The sequence below is a fragment of the Silene latifolia genome, chromosome 6 (assembly GCF_048544455.1).
Source record: "Silene latifolia isolate original U9 population chromosome 6, ASM4854445v1, whole genome shotgun sequence".
Taxonomy (NCBI): domain Eukaryota; kingdom Viridiplantae; phylum Streptophyta; class Magnoliopsida; order Caryophyllales; family Caryophyllaceae; genus Silene; species Silene latifolia.
Window position 1 is genome coordinate 92,887,107 of NC_133531.1, and position 7,009 is coordinate 92,894,115.

The window sequence follows — 7,009 nt, forward strand, 5'->3', positions numbered from 1 at the left end:
TTACTAGAATAATACTAATTTTGTATAAAAATTGACCCAAAAATTATTTGGTTTCTCTATCAAAACCGGTTGAGAGAGAGGAAGAATAGAGGAATATTTTATCTTTCTAAAACTCTTGTTTTTAGATGGATGAATGAATGAATGTTCACTTGTGTGTATCATAGTGAATATTAGGCAAAAATAAGAAGAAAAACCAAAGTGGTTTGCTTCTCAAAACCGGGTGGAAGAGGGGGAAAAGAGGGAGCCAATGCATGCTCATGGCTGCCTTCACAAGAACAAGTAGGCATGCAAGTCTAGTATTAGGAAAACATGATTATGTTTACCACTAATACAATTATCCTAATATTTTCCTATTCCTCTCCAATATTTCGGTCATGAGGATAAAATGGACTCCATTTTATCTTTGTCAAAATGTCAATTTGTCATATGTCACATGTCATATGTCACATAAATTTGTTATGTATTTTTTAACATATTAAAAATCAACGTATTAATAAAAATACGTCATATACAAAAATCGACTTAGTAATTCACAATTACTTGTACCAAAATATTTTACCAATTTATAAATCACAATAACTTGTATTTATAATAATTCATTCAATTTCAATTGTTTCCTTAAACAATAATTTCATCTAAGTAATGAAACAATTCAATTACCTAGACCGTATCTTATTTAATCAGATTACAATGAGATACGTAAATTTTACTTCCAAAATCGTCCGTCAATTTTCAAGTAATATAATTAACTCGTAACGTTATACGATTAATTAAATGATCAATTTAGAGTATTATCCTTTAGGTATGACCTAGGGGATCAACTGATCACCACCGTCGCACGACAGTAATGTCAAACTCTAGTCAGCCAATCATTACCGATATGTGTGCACCAGTTGACAGTAAATATACTTCCCAATTGTATTCTTTAAAATGAGACTTAAACATGTGATCATCATGATCAACAGTTGTGATCGCATTATTGTCGGAGGACACATATTCCAACAATACGTACCCTTGAAAGCCATAAAGAGACGTGTCGTGGACGAATTCTTCGCAGACAATCCAATCAACGATACACAAGCAATTGACACGTGGTCGTTTCCAGATGTGGATATTCTACAAACCAGTATGAATTCTTGGGATCTTTACTTTGACGGGGCATCCAATTTGAGGGAATTCGGAATATGAGTGTTGCTCATTTCTCCTGAAGGCGAGCATACACCACTTTCTGTCAAGCTCGAATTCGAGGTGACAAATAATGCAGTAGAGTATGAAGCTTGCCTCATTGGTCTACAAGCAGCAATGAGTTTAGGCATCAAGCATCTTCGAGTTCACGGTGACTCATCTTTAATCATCAATCAAATCACCAGATCCTGGAAAATCCGAAGTAAAAGTCTAGCACCCTATCAGGCTAGGATAGATCAAGTCGCTCAATTCTTTGATCAAGTTACTTATCTACACCTACCTCGCGAAGAAAATCAATTTTCGAATGCTCTTGCAAAACTCGCATCCTTGATTAATATGCCAGACGACATGGTTGAAATGCCCTTGTGCATCGAACGACGGTCAGAGCCAGTCTATGTACACTTCCTTACAGAAGAAGAAGAAAACCCAGAGGAACCTTTGTTCCAAGCTATTCTCAATTTCAAGCTCAATGGTACATACCCACCAGATATCGATAAGAGGGAACAATGCGTCATACGCCTACTTGCCTCTCAATACCTCCTCATGCAGGGGGAATTGTACAAAAGAACACCTCTTGGTGTCGTCTTGCATTACCTTGATCGTTCACAGGCACATAAAATAATGGAAGAAGTTCATGATGGAGAATGCGGTCCTCACATGAGTGGGACTATGATGGCAAGAAGATTACGCGTCTAGAGTATTATTGGACGACAATGGAGTCAGATTGCATCAAGTATGTTAGGCATTGTCATAACTGCCAGATTTTTGGGAATGTGCAAAATGTTCCTCCCTCAATGTTATATACCATGACATCTCCTTGGCCATTTTCTGCTTGGGGAATAGACATCATCGAGAAGATCACTTCAGTTGGGACAGAAGGTCACTGTTTCATTTAAGTAGATATCGATTATTTTACTAAATAGGTCGAAGCAGCATCTTACACCAGCCTCACAGCCAAACATGTGGAAAATTCATACAAACCAATCTCATCTGTCGATATGGTTGCCCACATGAAATCATCAGTGACAATAGATCACATTTCCAGCCCGAAGCTGTGCAATTGCTAGCCAAATATAAGATCAAACATCACAATTCCTCGCCGTACAGACCTCAGACTAACGGCGCGGTAGAGGCGGCTAACAAGAATGTCGTCACAATCCTTAAGACGCCCACTGGGGCTAATCCTTTCCATTTGACTTACGGCATGGAAGTTGTACAACCAATAGAGCTAGAGATCCCATCTCTACGCATTTTACTCAAAAGTCAAATCCCAGAAGCTGATTGGAAAAGGGGCGGGTATGACGAACTCGTCCTCTTGGACGAACAAAGGCTACGCGCATTACATAATGTACAGACATATCAAGCACGTATCAAACGAGCCTTTAACAAAAGGGTCAAACCCAGAAATATCAAGGAAGGAGATTTAGTACTCAAGTCAGTTAGAGCTCTCTTACCCGTCGATCCACGAGGAAAATTTAAGCCTAATTGGGCAGGACCATTTTTGGTCAAGTCCATACTTTCAGGGGGTGCGGTTAAGATCACAGACCTAGACGGGAATGAGTTTTCTAACCCTACCAACCTAGACCAATTGAAATGGTACTACCCTTAGAAATAGGATAAAACGCGCCACGCGTGACCTACGTACCGCTCATGCGACACGAAATAAAACCGGCCTCCGGCCCGCTAAAAGCTCATGACATCACGCTCTTGCGTTTTGACGTTTTGACATCCTTATATCATCAAATAAATTAAATTGCACTTCCTTAGGAGTAAATAAAGCACATGCTTATTTTCTAAGTTCATTGCAAGCTCTTGCTCCGAACATTTATTCTTCTACATTTTCCCGAACTACGCACAGAGTTTGATTTCATTTTTTCTAATGAATACATAGGCAATCCTTCACCGGATACAACCCACCATTTTTTTAAGATGTAAATAGAAGGACATTTGCGTGTTGCATTTGAAATTCGACAAGAATAAATAAAAGAAATTCATGTAAGTTTCTTAACTAATAAATCTTTTATTCATTGTTCCATAAATAATATACCCCAAATACATATAAATTTAAATGCTAAAATTTAAAATGCTAGGCTAGGATTCTAAAAATACCGCCATTTATTACAACGCAAATAATAATAAATAATACTATTATAAAATGACTAAGGCTATGCTATTCTTCCATTTTCCCCTTGCCTTTGTCACCCTTGTCATATTTCTTGTCTCGACCACGAGCAGGACGCTCTTGCGTTATCTCTGACCTAATCACCAACGGTCGTTCTCGCGGTCTAGCATTACCATTTTGATCCACCACCATCTTCTCAGTAGGAGAATTCTTTTGTTTGTTCGACGGACAAACAACCCGATATCCGGCCTTTTCTTCTTCCTCAGTCAAGTACCTTTGATTCTCCTTCGCCACTTCACGGATTTTGCAGTCTACAGGCTCGTGCTTCCTTAGCTTTTCATGTTCCTCAGGGTACTAGCTTTCCTCCATTGCCGATATGAATGAGATACCCATAATGAGCCAACCGGGACAGGTATGAACCACATATTCTTTTGGGCCCAACGAATAGCCAACTCCCGACAAGACTCTGCAGTATGTGCCAAGGCAGTTTGAGGGACAGTGTCTAGATTCGGGATTTTTTGTCTTAAGCCCACTTACCTCATCAATCTCCCCGGAAAGGTATGGACCATGAATTCCAAGCCGGGAACGCGAATGGACCGGATCAGATCCAAGGATGATACTCCAGTCACTGACCTGAGATGCCATCATGGCACTATCCACCTGATCAAGGGCCCAGCTTCATTCTTCAGTTTATTTTCCCAATAGTCGCATACTCGACTGAAGTCCACCATGTATAGCCTCATTCTCAATGCGATAGATCGGGAGGGATAATGATGAGTCATAATTATATACATATTTATGCCTCCCCTTAATTACTTTTGATACGGTTTTCGTGCTAGTTTATATCATTTACATGCCTTTTATGTTCGAATGTCGATACTTCCGCTTTTTGATGTTTAATGCAGGAATGATGCATTTGAGGAGCAAAGGAATGAAATAGGCATCGCGGAGTTTGCATGAAGGTATACAAGAAGCATGGCACGAGAATCCATAAGAATGAAGGAAGAGAAGTTAAGAAGAAAACACGAAGAAAAGAGTTTCTTATTACTAGTGCTTATTTTGAAGAGCCATATCTCGATTTATACAATTGCTATCTAAGTGATTCCAACTGGAGGTGAAAGCTTATCTTCTTAGCTTCCCAACGCCGTGAAAACTGCTTGTTTCTGACAAGTAACGAAGAAATGGCGGCAGTTTGAAGTTCAGTGCGCGAAGCAGGAACTTGGTTCCTCGATCGAGTACACCTTGGGATTGATCGAGGAACCTCCATACTCGATCGAGTACACCTTGGGCTCGATCGAGGAACCAACCTAATCAATTAAAATTTGCAATATCGAGAGTTGGGGTTCCTGAACTTTGGTGCCTCGATCGAGTAAGACCAGGCTCGATCGAGGAAGTGGTGACTCGATGGAGTACACCTTGGGCTCGATCGAGGAACCATTATTTTCTATAATTCTCGCAATTTTCCTTAAGTCGGTTATGTTTTGCTATAAATACCTAAGCTCGTATCCTAGGTTAATTATGCTTTTAATTTCCGTAGGTTTAGTATAGCTACTCTAAAACTCTCTCAAATACTTTTAGTTTAGTTTAGTTTTATTTTTTATTGTTCTTCCTTCCGGATCTAAGCTTGTTCTTCATTACTATGGTATTACTATTAATCTTTCCTCAATTATTGTTTAATTCATTATTCATCTTTTTTATTGTTCATCATGTTCTTAATTGTTGCTATTATTGTTATTATAATTATTATGAGTAGCTAAATTTATTATCTAGGGTGAAAGGGGATCTAGGTTGTTAGAAAAAGGGTTATTATGAATTGATTGTTAAATTGCTCTTTATTGTTGTTTAATTATCGTATTACTTCTAATTAGTTGATTACTGATCAGAGTTAATTAATTAGTCTCGCATAAACTAGGATTATCACCGACAGGGTTAAGACTAGTATAAGCCACGATAATTGAATTAGACCGACTTAGTAATAACGATTGCATGTTAAGTTAGATCTAAAAAGGAATATTGAATCAACCGATCATATGACTTTCAACAATATAAATTGCCCAATCAATGAATTAAATCTTACCCTTTGATGATGAACTAGTGAACCCGATCCCTAGATTCTCTTAATATTATTGTTATACATCTTTATTTAATTTGCTTTTAGTTGTTAGAAATCAAACCAATCAAAACCTCATAACTTGTTACCTTTAAGACGAATTTAAATATAAACAAACTAGATAATCACCATCTCCCTGTGGATTCGACCCTGACTTACCGCTAGCTATTTTGTTAGTAGTAGTATAGGATTTATTTTGACTAAGGCAAACGACTTAAAATAACCTTATCAAATTTGGCGCCGTTGCCGGGGAGGCAACAATTGTTCTGTTTGTTTCTGTTTATTTTTGTCTTTTGTTTCAAGGAACTTCAGTTCCTTGAGGCAGTTTTATCTTTTCTTGTAGGTTTCGTGTATGCCCAGGTCTAACAGGTTAGAGATTATACCTTTTGATACCGAGCAAGAAAAGACTTTTTTGCTACAGACGAAAATTTCAAAGAGAAGTAAGTCAAGTGGAAGACTTGAGTACACTTGACTATGAGCGGTATACTTTTGCAGAAGATTCGTCCTTTGAAGAGGACACTCTTATTTCTGCAGCTGTGAATTCTACAACACCAAAGATGCCTACATTAGCAAGTCACTCCGAACCCACGGTTGCTTCCATTCCAAAAGGCTTCAAGCTCCCTACTACTGATAAAGGGACTTTTGAGATCAAGCCTTCCTACATAAGCCTAGTTTAGAGGAATTTATTTGGAGGAAAAGCTGGAGAAGACCATGCAAGGCATATGGAGAAGTTTATCACTTATTGTTGCTCTATCCCTTTAACAGCTGGAGTAACTCAAGATCAGGTGAAACAAACTCTCTTTCCTTTTTCTTTGAAAGATGATGCAACTGAGTGGTTAAGGGACTTAGACATGGTGACCGACGCAATTACCAACTGGACTTCATTGGCTCTTGCATTCTACAAGAGGTATTTTCCACCACAGAAAACCAATGCTCTTAGAAGTCAAATTACAAGTTTTAAACAAGGTCCTACTGAGGATTTTAATGAAGCTTGGATACGGTTCAAAAGATTAGTTCGGTCCGTCCCTCACCATGGATTTGAGATTTGGTTCCTTTGCAACCAGTTTTACTATGGGTTGTATGATGATCATAGAGCCTTGCTTGATTCAGCTGCCAATGGGAGGTTCCAAGATAACACTAATGACGGTAATGCTTGAAGTTGATTGATCAGATAACTACTCACACAGCTGAGTACGGTAACCCTAGAGGAAGTAAGAGAGGAAGTGGTACACATGGTGCTGTCGCGGAACAGTTGGAAGCAATACTTGCTCAAATAGCTGAATTGAAGACTACTCGGTCTTTGGGTAAGCAAGAAACGGTTCACATGGTTCCACAAGAAGTGTCCTGCGAGAGATGTGGGATAGATGGCCACACTGCGGCCAAGTGTATGAGTACCATTGAACAAGTTCATGCCTTCCAATCTTTCAAGCAAGGTACTCCATATTCTAACTTCTTCCCTGAAAGGAGTCAGAATACTTTTGCTCAACCTCCACCACAAGGTGCTTATGTTATTCCTCCTAATCGTGGTAACCAACCACAAGGAAGCTTTGTTCGGCAAAATCAAGGAGGTTTTCAACAAATACAACCTCCTC

At 38.8% G+C, this 7,009-nt stretch overlaps 1 non-coding gene across 1 annotated transcript; it reads right to left on the bottom strand.

Annotated features, from left to right (window-relative positions):
- Positions 1–6,349: 6,349 nt before the first annotated feature.
- On the bottom strand, positions 6,350–6,456 carry LOC141588857 (small nucleolar RNA R71). The gene has a single exon (XR_012519825.1). It is a non-coding gene; the product is annotated as a small nucleolar RNA R71 (small nucleolar RNA).
- Between the last annotated feature and the right edge of the window lie 553 nt (positions 6,457–7,009).